General features: G+C 40.4%; 1 long non-coding RNA gene across 2 annotated transcripts; it reads left to right on the top strand.

Annotated features, from left to right (window-relative positions):
• Positions 1-5,034: 5,034 nt before the first annotated feature.
• On the top strand, positions 5,035-11,029 carry LOC309714086. 2 transcript variants are annotated; one of them, XR_014278802.1, is made up of 4 exons: positions 5,037-6,504; positions 9,133-9,903; positions 10,019-10,135; positions 10,359-11,029. It is a non-coding gene; the product is annotated as an uncharacterized lncRNA (long non-coding RNA). The 2 variants fall into 2 exon arrangements; XR_014278801.1 differs by having other exon boundaries at positions 5,035-6,504; positions 9,133-10,135.
• The last annotated feature ends 3,790 nt before the right edge of the window (positions 11,030-14,819 follow it).

Below are 14,819 nucleotides of genomic sequence, written 5' to 3' on the forward strand. Positions count from 1 at the left end.
TTTAGTTTATCAATCAAAAGATCAAAATTTATCAAATCAAATGCAAGAAAAATGTCTGATTGTAACCTGAGGGTTTTTTTACATTAAGAAAAAGGCACCAAACATCAAACCAATTTAAGCCTAAACAGTAACACATGAAAGTAGAGCAGGGCGATATGACCAAAAATATTTATCACGATATACATTTGGAAATTTGCGATAACAATATAACTGACGATATAATTGACACTAGACAAAATACTTTACAACTCCACAACTTTATTAGTGCAAAAAATCCATCAATGTATTTTCACTTAAACAAGCAGCTGTTTTTTATGTGCATTAAAGTTATATAAAAATGTAACAGTGCAAATGCAAATTGCTTGCTGACAGTTTAACCAAAAGGCATTTCCAGAGGAAATTGGCTGACATTTGCATTTGCACTGTTAAATTTTTATATAATTTTAATACACATAAAAAACAGCTGCTTGTTTATGGGCTCAAAATGTGGTCATAAATATTTTGTACTTGTAAAAACGAATTTGTGTGTGCGTAAAAAAGATTTGTATGTGTAAAAAAGATTTTTGTATGTGTAAAAAAGATTTGTGTGTGCGTAAAAAAGATTTGTGTGCGGACTTAGAAAAAAAAACCCTGCAAGTTACAAGTGCGGATTTTGACCCTATTTTTCTTCCTTTCATCTGATTGGTCAATGTCATGTCAATCACAAATGTAACAATCAGATGAAAGGAAGAAAAATAGGGTCAAAATCCGCACTTGTAACTTGCAGGGTTTTTTTTTCTAAGTCCGCACACAAATCTTTTTTACGCACACACAAATCTTTTTTACACATACAAAAATCTTTTTTACACATACAAATCTTTTTTACAAGTACAAAATATTTATGACCACATTTTGAGCCCATACTTGTTTAAGTGCAAATACATTGATGGGGTTTTTTTTGCACTAATAAAGTTGTGGAGTTGTAAAGTATTTTGTCTTGCATCAATTATATCGTCAGTTATATTGTTATCGCAAATTTTCAAATGTATATCGTGATAAATATTTTTGGTCATATCACCCTGCTCTGTCTGTCACCTTCTGTGTTGAGCTCATTGTTTTCTCTGTAGTGGCTGAGCTGAGTCCAAGTAGCTGAAAATGTTCCTCTGCTGCTCCGTCAGACTCTTCTCCTCCTGCTGATCAGCTGGGACACAAAACAGATCTTTGTTAGGCTCCACACTGCACTGAAGAGTCAAAGTGTCTCATATGTTCATCTGACAACAAAAAACAAAAAAATTTTGCTTCCCCAAGTGGGCAAACAGACACAAAAGGTTTGAGCACGGATACCAAATTTAGCAGTATGGCAGACCAGTAGCAGGAGAGACTGAGGCCTGTTATTAGAATCAAATGCCCAGTGGGCCGACACACCGATTTGCAACGATAAGACTCTTGGTGGCGCTGTCACTTGGTGTTCGCTCGCTCTGCGGTAGAGTATCACTTCCTGTTCCTGCTCAAACACAGTGGTGTTTCTGAGTAGCTTATTTGCTTAGCAATTTAATTAACAACTTTTAAATACATTCTTTTTCATAGTATAATCTTCACGTGCTTCATGCGAAGCACACTTTCTGTGTACTCACTACCTAATTTATAGCCAAAGTATTCACTCACTTTCTCTGTACTGTTTCGCTAGCTTAGCTTAGCTCGTAGCCGACTCGTTAGCACCATGGCTACTTCACCTGTCCCTCCTGCACTTTCTTGCTCATTGTGTCAGATGTTTAGTTACTCCTCGGCCTCCTTTAGCAGTAATGATATCTGTAACAAATGTAGCATATTTGCAGCTCTTGAGGCCAGGATTACTGAATTGGAGACTCAGGAGGCTTCGCACCCTTCATTCACCCATAGCTAGTCAGGCCCCTGTAGCTGGTGCAGCCGAAGATAGCGTAGGCCCCGCTAGCTGTTCCCCGGCAGACCCCAAGCAGCTGGGGAAAGAGGGCGGCTGGGTGACGGTGAGGAGGAAGCATAGTCCTAAACAGAAGCCCCAGGTACACCACCAACCCGTTCATGTGTCTAACCGTTTTTCCCCACTCGGCGACACACCCGCCGGGGGTCGAACTCTGGTAATTGGTGATTCTGTTCTCAGACATGTGAAGCTAGAGACACCAGCAACCATAGTCAATTGTCTTCCAGGGGCCAGAGCAGGCGACATTGAAGGAAATTTAAAACTGCTGGCTAAGGGTAAACGTAAATTCAGTAAGATCATAATTCACATCGGCAGTAATGACACCCGGTTACACCAATCGGAGGTCACTAAAATCAATATTGAATTGGTGTGCAACTTTGCCAAAACAATGTCGGACTCTGTAGTTTTCTCTGGTCCCCTCCCCAATCAGACCAGGAGTGACATGTTTAGCCGCATGTTCTCCTTAAATTGCTGGCTGTCTGAGTGGTGTCCCAGAAATGATGTGGGCTTCATAGATAATTGGCAAACCTTCTGGAGGAAACCTGATCTTGTTAGGAGAGACGGCATCCATCCCACTTTGGATGGAGCAGCTCTCATTTCTAGAAATATGGACAAATTTATTAAACCCCCCAAAATATGACTATCCAGAGTTGGGACCAGGAAGCAGAGTTGCAGTCTTACACGCCTCTCTGCAGCTTCTCTCCTCCTGCTACCCCCCCCCCCCAAAAAACCCATCTCCATAGAGACTGTGTCAGCTTCCAAAAAGACAAAAACAAACTAAAAACCAGCAACAAACAACTTAAACATAAACAATTACAAAGAAAGAACAATACAGTATCCACCTCTGAACCAAAGAGTAAAACAGTGAAATGTGGATTATTAAATATTAGATCTCTCTCCTCAGAGTCCCTGTTAGTACATGACTTAATAATTGATCAACAAATTGATTTACTCTGCCTTACAGAAACCTGGTTGCAGCAGGATGATTATGTTAGTTTAAATGAATCAACACCCCCGAGTCATTCTAACTACCAGAAATCTCGAAGCACAGGCCGAGGGGGCGGTGTGGCAGCAATTTTTCACACTAGCCTATTAATTAATGAAAGACCAAGACAGACTTTCAATTCATTTGAAAGCCTGATGCTTAACATTCTCCACCCCAGCTGTAAAACCAGTCTTACTTGTTATCATCTATCGTCCACCTGGGCCTTACACAGAGTTTGTCTGATTTCTCAGACTTTATATCTAATTTAGTTCTGAGCTCAGATAAAACAATTATTGTGGGTGATTTTAACATCCATGTAGATGCTAAAAATTACAGCCTCAGCATGGCATTTAATCTGTTATTAGACTCAATTGGCTTCTCTCAAAATGTAAAAGAACCCACCCACCACTTTAATCACACTCTAGATCTTGTTTTAACATATGGCATAGAAACTGAACATTTAACAGTGTTTCCTGAAAACCCTCTCCTGTCTGATCATTTCCTGATAACATTTACATTTACAATAATTGATTACACAGCGGTGGAGAGTAGACTTTATCAAAGTAGATGTCTTTCTGAAAGCGCTGTAACTAAGTTTAAGAATATAATCCACCCACTGTTATCATCTTCAATGCCCTGTACCAACATAGAGCAGAGCAGCTATCTGAACGTTACCCCCAACAGAGGTCGATTAACTGCAGGAATGTCTTAAAGACATAAAGACCTGGATGGCCGCTAACTTTCTGCTTCTTAATTCAGATAAAACTGAGGTTATTGTACTCGGCCCTGAAAAGCTTAGAAATATGGTATCTAACCAGATTCTTACTCTGGATGGCATTACCTTGGCCTCCAGTAACGCTGTGAGGAACCTTGGAGTCATTTTTGACCAGGACATGTCCTTCAATGCACATATTAAACAAATATGCAAGACTGCGTTCTTCCATTTGCGCAACATCTCTAAAATTAGAAATATCCTGTCTCAGAGTGACGCTGAAAAACTAGTTCATGCATTTATTACTTCCAGGCTGAACGACTGTAATTCATTATTATCAGGATGTCCAAAAAACTCACTGAAAAGCCTTCAGCTACAGAACAATGGAGATTTCCGTTATATGGTAACGCCTGCAACTCACGTGACGCCCAGAATTGTACAATACTGATGCTCGAGAGCGCGCGTGTGATGCAAGTATGTGTAGAGTGTTGAGCGCGTGATCAGTGTTGAGAAAAACAACTCACGAAACTTGACCTTTCTTTACTCGTGGCTCACTTGCACTTCTAATCTATTCGTTTGCACACTTACACACACAGCTGTGGTTTCCTGTTTTGCTACACTCTGGAGAGCCTCGCTTTTAACGGTCTCCTCTCACAGAGAGCAACAGAAAACTTCATTCAGAAAACTTCGAAAAACTCGAGATTGACTGAACTCAGTTCAAAGTTACCTTGACACTTACCTTTAGATGTGAGAGGTAGTGATGGTCCGCTTGAAGCTGACGCTCCGGTGCGTGTGTCAGAAAGATTAACTGCTTCAGAAGCACTGTGTCGAGGCTTGATTCGTTTGGCCAGAGTCACGTGATTAGTGACGTCTGAAGCTTCATTTAGAACGTACTTTTTTACTGAACTTTATTGAAACACAATAAGTATACAACATACAAATAGATGAAGTTTAAGAAAGAACAGAACATGAACATACAAAACCAGGGGTAAAAAAAATAATTATATGAGTACGTGCAAAAATCAACATATATAAATATTGCTCCTTTTTGTTGGTTGAGTCTGATATTGATTGTATGTACAATTCCATATCCTTATAAAAAAAGCAGAAATGTGGTGTTTTATTAATAAACTTACATTTATGGATAGAACATTTAGCTAAACGTATTAAGAAATGTATTATAAAAAACATTTATCATTCTTCCTGGTGAACTTAAAGAAACAGAATAAAACATTTCCCCATCATTAAGAAAACTCCCTTAAAATATGGACAATAACAAAACTGCTAAATTCTTCCAGAATCTCTGTGTAGAGGAACAGTACCAAAAAAGATGTGCTACAGTTTCTGGATGATCCCCACAGAAAGTTCAATTAGTATTTATGTCTCTTTTAAATGTTACCATATAGTGACTGGCTGGGTAACATTTATGAAGAATTTTATATGAGATTTCCTTCACCTTGTTTACAATTAGATATTTATGGGATCATCCAGACGGTCTTCCAGGTGATATCTGGAACATGTTGGTTCCAGTAAGATATTATATATATGGGAGAGACACGATATCTTCTTGGAATAAACTACGTATTCTCTTATTGCTGTTACCAAGTTCCTGTGAAAAGCAGATTTTTCCCACTGCTGACTCAGCTGGATCAGGGAGAGTGACTGAGGTAGATATTGAACTGTCAGTGTTTTTATATAACATTAAAGTACCTGAGGGTATGGCACCAAGCACCATTGAGAATTCCCAAACACTTACGGGAAATTATATAGTGTAAGGGATTCATTGTAAGTAAGTCGTACTCCCTCTTTATTAACCAGCTGAGCCACCAATAGGATCCCATTTTGGACCCAAGTTTCCAGGAAAAGTGATAATAAAAGAAATAAAATATCTCTGTTGTTCCAGATGAGTTATATGTGTGGTGAAAAGTTGTGTTTATAAATGAGGGTCCACGCTAAGAGGACCTGCTTATGGTTTTTCCATATAAAATTAAAGAGCATGCGGTCGATGTCTTTACTAATTTTCTTATCCAGATGTAAGGAGAGAGCAGCATATGCCAGTCGGGATATCCCTTCAGCTTTAGTAATTAAAACTCTACCTTTCAGAGATAAATCCCTTTGCAGCCACTGGTTGAACTTTTTTTTGTGTTTCTTTTGTCAAGAAAAACATGTTATTTTACTGTCACTGTGTTATCATTTACATGCACTGTCATTATTTCATCATTACTTCATTAGTCTGTATTACTTATCATCAGCTTATCATCAGTTTATCATGTATCATTTATCAGTTATTTCAGAGCACACAGAATAAAACACATTCTAGAAAGCACCAGCTTGGCTGCAGGTCCAGGCAGGCCCAGGTCAGATAAGGATAGTCAACTCTCTTTGGCCTGAACCCACAATTTCACAAAACTACACACTCTACACACTATTGGTTAGGTTCCCAGGAAACATGAGTGGAAACATCTGGTATTAATTCTGGGAAAGTCTTGTTGTTCTGAACATAGAGGAGGTCTGGGAATTGTCCTGACGTCATTAAAGGCTATAAAGCTTTCTGTAAAGAGCAGAAAGGAGAAGACGAAAGATCAAGGCTTCCCCGCACACTGTACGTGTACTGTGTGTGTGTAATAAAACACTTTTTGAACACCTCCGAGGACTCTGTCTGCGCTCCCTGCGGAGGGAGATGGAGCCTGATGTTTTGCAGTGTCTATTTTCACCATTTATAGGTGTTTTAATAAAATATTTTGTGTTGACCCACTCTGGACTTTCAGTCGTAGGTCTCTTCCTCAAAATTCGAACCGCGACACTTTGTATAATCGGAGTGAAGTTTGATGAGCATCTTGACTTTTGGTCTTGGGATATTAACAGTCCTGGGTATGTGACTTCTTTTTTAACAGAAATGTTACAGATAGCATTTGCAGTGCAGCCTTTAATTGCTAGTAATTCACATTTTTTAGATTTAGACATAAACCAGATGCCTCAGAGAAATCACTAATAACACTAAGGGCTGGACGGATTTGATTTGCATTCTTCAAGAAGAGTGTGGTGTCATCAGCTTGCTGGCTGATGATGAGCTCCTTATCAGCTATGGTGATTCCTTGTATAACAGGTCAAATCTCGGGGTGGAGCCGTTAGTCATTTTAATTGAGCTATTGCCATTTGTGTACAAGGTTTTGAAGCTTTACAGAAAAATGCTAAATTTTTCCAAAGAGTGGAAAATAAATGGATGTTCAATTGTATCAAAAGCCTTTTAAAAATCCAGGAAGAGAATGAAGCTATTGTCAGATACCAAATCAGAGTAATCAAGTAGATCTAAAACCAGTCTAATGTCATTAGAAATGTATCTATTTCTTATAAAGCCTGATTGTGTCTCATCGATAATTGTATCCAAGACCTCTTTAATTCTGTTAGTAAGTACTAAAGCCATAATCTCATAGTCATTATTGAGCAGACAGACGGGTCTCCAACTATCAATAAGAAGTAAGTCTTTGTTTGGCTTTGGAATAAGTGTTATGAGACCCTGAGTAAGAGTAGGAGGGAGGGTGTTATTCTCTATACTTTCTATGAAAACCTGCAGTAAGAACGGAGCCAGGAGATTAGAAAATGATGTATAAAACTCTGCAGTTGAACCATCTGTGCCAGGAGATTTGTTGGCCTGAAGTGCAGAAATAGAATTACAAACTTCCTCCACAGTCAGAGGGCTGTCACAGAGACTTCTATCTTCCACAACAATAGTTTTTAGGTTTTTAATATTATTGAGAAACAGTGTTGAGACATCCTCATTATAGTTTGAGTTGTACAGTTTAGTATAGAATTTGGCACAGAAATGTGAAATTTCTCTAGGATTGTCAAAGACAGTGCCATTAATATTTAGTTGATTTTGGATCTGTATTTTTCAAGCCTGAAAAAGCAGAATTTTGTTCTCCCTCCTCCAGCCACCTCTTCCTGGATCTTACAAAAGCACCCTCAGCCTTGCATCGACAAACTGTTGCATATGATTTTAAAATTGTCAATTAATATTTGCATGTAAAATTATGAAATGTGATTCATTAAACATGTTTGTGGTTGTTACAGTAAAATATATAACTTTTTCTACTCGGATTTTATGTTTTTGTCTGATTTTAGATCAATTGTGTCAGTACAGTATGTCAAAATGAGAACATGACTGTAAATTCAGACATGTGAGGTTGTGCTGAAAAGAATGATGCCAAACAAGGCAAAGTAAATCGTTTGTAAAGGTGAAATATGGAGGTAAAATCAAAAGTAGTTAAAAATGGCCAATTATCCCCTGGAGCCCAGAGGGTTAAACGTTTTTTTAAAGTAACGCTATAGTTACTTTTCAAGTAATTCATTACTTTCAGAATCTTGTAACTCAGTTACTAACTAAGTGACTTATTTGAAGAAGTATCTAGTAACTATAATTAATTACTTTTTCAAAATAACTTGCCAACACTGTTTATAAGGAAGTGAGTCATTCGCAGGATTTGTGGAGTGTTCTGATGGTGAGAGATAGCAAACCACAGATCGTTCTATTGAGAGATATGGAGCCAGAGAGGCAGAGGAGAGGTTCTGTCATGTGGGAGTATTTTCAGTAGATTTTGGTCAGTTTTGGTTGGGTTTGCCAGTTTTGTGTTCTTGTTATTTGTTTTTTTGTGTTTATTTTATCTAAAAATGTAAAAACCTTAAATTGTCAAAAATCTGCTTTTCATAATATAAATATCATGATATAACTTTAGAAAGACTTCCATTTGACTGTTTACATTTAATGTAATAAAAAAATATTTTTAAAGTAATCTTAAATGTTATTCTACAAATGTGCAGCAATTTAATGTGTTTATTCTTTTTAGCTTATAGTCTGTGGAACCCAGGACGACCAGATACCTGCATCTCTACCAGTTTCGGTGCACTCCAGCCTTCTTTTTACAGCACAGTGTTAACTTTATGACCTTTCACAGCACCTCTGGAATCTGGATGGCCGACACCTGACAATCAGGATGAACCGTGTGTTTGGCTGATGTTTGTTTTTCTTTAAGAGTGTTTGTAAAGCATAGCACAGACAGACATGCGAATCGATCAAACTTTTCTACAAAACGTTATACCAGTCCGGGTCAGGAAGGGCGATATAGCACGGACCCGTCAGATGACTACGCCGGATGGAAACATAACCGGAAGCGTCCCAGGGACTTTCCCTTTGACCTTCATCCTGGAACCGACCTTTGACACTTGGATGTTGGCTTAATTTTTACCCAAAGAGAAGTTTGACCCTAACAAAAAAACACGATACTGTGATACTTTGATGTTTTTTTCAAATAATTTGGAGCGAGATTTATGTGACTGTTCATCTAAAATCCAGCAGAGAGTGAAAATACAAGAGCTGCTGCAATCCTCTGCATTAATGATCTCTGTTTCTCTCTTTCTGTGTGTGCATGTGTGTGTGTGCATGTGTGTGTGTGTGCATGTGTGTGTGTGCGTGCGTGTGTGTGCGTGTGTGTGTGCTCACAGAGGGGAGGTCACAACAGGAGTTCCCTGAGTTGACACGTATGAAGCATAAAGTCAGTTTGGAGCAGTTGGTAAACACAGAAGTACATCCAATCTTGACTAAATTTCTTGTTTATCTACTTCATGCACATTGCACGCACAAGAATCCAAATCTCTGTATCACAATGATTTCATTAAAGCCTTATTATTTTATGGGGGCAATATCACATATTACCGTAGATCATTAATAGGGAACAAAAAAGAAGGATCACATCGGCAATGTTGCTGCGAGACAGAAGTCTTGACACGTACTTATAACTTAAACCACAAAAAACTCAGTTACAGCTGGTAAGATTTGTGGTATATACCAGACTATCACAGTCTGCATCTTTACAGGGTTGTTTTCTGCTTTTGTTCACTCCTAGTGTGATTAAAAAACAACAAACACAGAGCCCACTAACTATTAGCCGCTTTCCCCCCTAAACAGTCAGTTGACTGAGAGAAATGCAATCCATTATTGTGAACGCTGAAGGAGATGTGCTCCAAGGTCAAACTTATATTTCCTTAACTTACATCCTATGTTCTGTTTAATTCCGGCATCCCTTCATGGCTTGATGGAAAAAATTGGTTAAACCATTGCTCAACTTATGTCTGAATGATGGCAGATAATTCTGATGAAACTGACCCCGTAAGAACTTTGCAGCTGAGTCGAGGGCTCGTGGAAATAAGGTCAGGAAGTGTCCGGCGTGACTGCGCGTGCGGGCGTCTGACAGACACACTAGTGCAACTCAGAGTGTGAGCAGCAACTCCTGTATACTAAACATAAGAAAAGTAATTTGTAGTGCTTCTCTTTTTTTAAACCGAGATTCCAGGGATCATGCTTATATGGTTTTCTTTTATTCAAAAACAGGTTAGTTTAGCGATCGTGTAACTGTGTCCTTGACCTTTTTACCGGCTTGAGAAGTTGGTTCCCTGGTGCAGATATCTGGGATGGTTCAAACGCCGAGTCTCCAAATGCAAACAAAAGGTTATTTTACACGTTATTTCTTAAATGTGTATAAATGGGATGATGACGATAAAAGTAATAAACAATAAATGTAAATCTGTTTTTTTAACTTTGCAGACTCATTTACCCACTCCAGTGACAGCGATAAAAAAAAAGATCATGACTTTAAAGAGATTATGAACAAAATGCATTACATTTTGTTTTTTGCTACATTAACAACTTTTCCAACTCTGATTCTCTGCAGGACCAACACGGACACCAGTTTAGACTGAAATCCAGTTCCGACGGCACACGCAACATGTTCAAGCTTGCACGGAGGCATCTTTCTTTCAGCTTAACGAGTGAACCGTCAGCTCGTTCAAACACACGTTAAAGTCCGTTTGGCTCGACACCACCGAACAGAGGCAGCAATATAACATAGCTAACATTAACAGTGCAGTGAATCCTGCTTGTGCCGTGATATTCAGGACTGCAAACCGAGCAGCATCACTGACTTTCAGCTTGTTGTGTTTGTGGATATATGACTGACTTTAATTATCCATAAAATCATCACATTCTCTGTAAGATTAAGGTCGACTATTGAACAGCGAATATTTTAAAGGCTTTAAAACCAAGTTAGTACAAACATCACTAATGTCACATAACTTTGCCGACATGTGGCCAACAGTAATGCTTTAATGTTCTTCATTATTAAACATTTGCACATAAATAAGTGACATAGTATTCAGTAAGGCGAGTTTATTTATATAGCACAATTCAACAACAAGGTCATTCAAAGTGCTTTACAGAGACATTAAAAAACAAAAATAAAAAGCATGATTTAAAATTGATTAAAAAGAATTTAAGCTTAAAAGTGTGGATTTGGTGCTTTATTCTATAAAGACACATCTCCTGGATGCACTGGTACGCATCTTCAGTGATGTATCCTACGGTCATCAGGTGTTTCGGGTTTCTCTCCAGCCTTAATAAAAGAGATTGCCTTCCTCGGAGCATGATGATGCTTGCTGGTGCTGATTGCTGAGGCAATCTTTTCAGCAACTACTCTGAGCACCTGGTCGTGCCGCCAACGATACCGACCATCGGCCAGGGCCCTTGGGCAGCTGCTAAGGAGGTGTTCTAGGGTCCCTCTTCCAGAGCACAGGGGACAGGCAGGTGTCTCGCGCTTTCCCCACAGATGGAGGTTTGCTGGGCTTGGCAGAGTGTCGTATACTGCCTGCACTAGGAATCGGATCCGGTGGAAGTCTGCCTGCATGATGTTTGCCCAGGTGACCTTGCGCTGCAAGGTGCCCTCCCACCTTGTCCATGCTCCCTGCCGCTCAAGGCCTACAGCTCTGCTTACTCGCTCCTCCTCCACACCTGCTCGGACCTCTTCCTGGAGTAGCTGGTGTCTCTCCTTTCCCTGTGCCCTGCTGACCTGGGCCTTTGGGACGTACCCCAAGCCTGCTCCCCCTGTTGCTAAGACCCCCATTAGTGTTTTCTGCCTTAGGCGTGACTCCGCCACCTCAACTGCCTTCTCAGCCTTCCACTTTCTTCCTGTCCTTACCTCAATGCCTGCTGATGCCACCTTGCAGTCTTTAGAATCTCTGTACTGTAGGGCTTCTCGTGTGCGAGCCACCTTGAACTCTTCTGTGAGACCACTGAAGGGTAACTGCACGCTGTTGCTTGTCCCATACAAGGCAGCGCTGGTGAGACTGCGAGGAAGTCCCAGCCACTTACGAAGAAAGCCACTGATCTTTCTTTCAAGGGATTCCACAGTAGTTATTGGAACTGTATAGACAAGCAAGGGCCACAGGATTCGGGGCAGGATGGAATGCTGGTAGATCCAGGCTTTAAATCTTCCAGGCAAGCCGGACTTATCCACCTTAATAAGCCACGCTCCCAGCTCCTCATTTGCCTTCTGAATAGCAGTAGAGTCTTTCAGGCTGGAGTCAAAGAGTTTCCCCAAGCTCTTAACTGGTTGTTCCGTTATGGATGGAATAATGGTTCCTGAAATTGAGAACCGGAACTTGTCCGTCACCTTGCCCTTCTTCAGTACCATCGATCTTGACTTGGAAGGTTTAAAACTCATCCTTGCCCATGAGATGAGTCTCTCAAGACCTTGCAAGATCCACCTACACCCGGGAACTGATGATGTTGTAATGGTGAGGTCATCCATATAGGCTCTGATAGGGGGCTGACGAACACCTGACCTTGTTAACGGCCCTCTGCACTCCACCTCCGCAGCCTTTACCACCATGTTCATTGCCAGGGCAAAGAGCGTAACTGAGATGGTACAGCCTGTTATTATACCTTTTTGGAGTCGGTGCCAGTCTGAAGTAACTGCCCTAGAAGTGACCCTAAGCCTGAAATTGGCGTAATAGTCCAGGATTAGGTCCTTGATCTTGCTGGGGACATGGTGGAGGTGCAAAGCATGCTCAACCAGTTTGTGTGGGATCGACCCATACGCATTACTTAGGTCCAGCCACAATACAGCTAGGTCGCCTCTCTTCTCATGTGCTTCTCTTATAAGGTGTGTAACTACACCTTATAAGAGGTGTAGTTCAAATGCAATTCAAATGCAATTCAAAATGTAATTCAAATGCAGCTGAGAACAGGTGAGTCTTCAACCTGGATTTAAATAAACTGAGTGTTTCAGCTGATCTGAGGTTTCTGGGAGTTTGTTCCAGATATATGGAGCATAAAATCTGAATGCAGCTTCTCCGTGTCTGGTTCTGACTCTGGGAACTGATAAAAAAAACGGATTCAGGTGACCTGAGGGATCTGGAAGGTTCATACTGGGTCAGGAGGTCACTGATGTATCTTGGTCCTAAACCATTCAGAGCTTTATAGACCAGCATCAGAACTTCAAAGTCTATCCTCTGACGGACAGGCAGCCAGAGTAAAGACCTCAGAGCTGGACTGGTGTGGTCCACTTGTTTGGTCTTAGTGAGGACTCGAGCAGCAGAGTTCTGAATGAGCTGCAGTTGTCTGACTGATTTTTTTAGGTAGACCTGTAAAGATGCTGTTACAATAATCAAGCCTACTAAAAATGAATGCATGGACTAGTTTTTCCAGGTCCTGTTGAGACATCATAACAGTACTTACTTTTAAACGTTTACACTTTGGCCGCTCCGCTTCCACCATTTTTTTCGGCAAAATTATCCACACCCACCGCCGCGCTATGCAATCTGGGATATGTTGGGCCACGAAGTCTACACCGACACATCTTTAAAATTCAGGGAAATGAAGGACACATTTGAGGGCCGCATTTCGAGCAGCCTTCGAATTGGGACAGCCTTCGTCGCGTTGCTGTGACGTAATCGGCCTTAAAACGCGGCAGACCCTGAATTGGGATACAGCCCAGGAGTGACATGTTTAGCCACATGTTCTCCTTAAGTTGCTGGTTGTCTGAGTGGTGTCCAAGAAACGATGTGGGCTTCATAGATAATTGGCAAATCTTCTGGAGGAAACCTGGTCTTGTTAGGAGAGACGGCATCCATCCCACTTTGGATGGAGCAGCTCTCATTTCTAGAAATATGGACACATTTATTAAACCCCCTAAAATATGACTATCCAGAGCTGGGACCAGGAAGCAGAGTTGCAGTCTTACACGCCTCTCTGCAGCTTCTCTCCTCCTGAAACGACAGCTTCAACACATAATCTGTTATTAGACTATTAAATATTTCACTTTAATGTTGCAACTACGCACTCACTTCTGTCTTTAAACAAAATAATATTTTCCAGTTACAGAAATTATGAAATCCAAACTAAAGTGTTACTGTTGCTATATGCATTTACTATAAATAATCGATGATGGTGCTGACATGAAGGAAGAGAAAGTTACAGGTTGCATCCTTTGAGTTTGTCTCTGTGCCTTTGGGCGATTTTTATGACAGATGTTTCTGTTCAATTCTTAAATCAACTTTTCAAAACACAAACACTATTTTAAAGCTTTTAAAGAGTAAAATATTAATGATAATTATAATAACAGTAATAAAAACAAAAGCTCTCAGATCCATCAAACCAAGCAGCAGAGAGAACAACAAGTGAAGATAAAACTTTAACCTTGTAGACTTCATTATGTTCCAGCTGCTCTACAGACGCTGTGACCTCGAACTTAAGCAGGTCGTAAAGTATGTGCAGCTCAATAACTTCATAATTACACAGGGTGTAATTATGAAGTTATGAATTATGAAGAGCAAAGATATCCTCTAAATCAGCGTAGCACATGTGCAGCTGCTGGGATTCACTTAAGCATTCGGCTCGTTGCTGTTGCAGATTTTTCTCTCGCTGTTCTGGCTCACAGCGCTGCAAGCACAAAAATAAATATCCCCAAAGGTGTGAAAGGGAGCTAATTAGTAAGAGTATTGTTACTCTCCCCAGGAGTAGTCCAGCAGTAGAAATCAGTCCAATGACAAGGTGTGTAACATCTAGCAGGGTGACAGAAAAACCCAGGGTAACTTCCAAGGACCTCAACGTCTCTCTCACATTGCGTTTTTTAAACATGTTTCCATTTGTCACTTCAGTCTTTACTCTGAAATACAGGAAGAGAAATCATGGCTGAAACAACTTCTCATGAAACCAGGGGTGTGGTCCAACAGTCAGTTTTGGTGAGGAACAGGGGCGTCACTAGGTTTTAAGGACAGGGGGGGCTTAACCCCCAAGAGATGTACACGACATGAACGAACGTAGTGAATGAGCACAAAATTTCACAAACAGAAAACAA

The sequence above is a fragment of the Aulonocara stuartgranti genome (assembly GCF_965226115.1).
Source record: "Aulonocara stuartgranti genome assembly, chromosome: 9".
NCBI lineage: Eukaryota > Metazoa > Chordata > Actinopteri > Cichliformes > Cichlidae > Aulonocara > Aulonocara stuartgranti.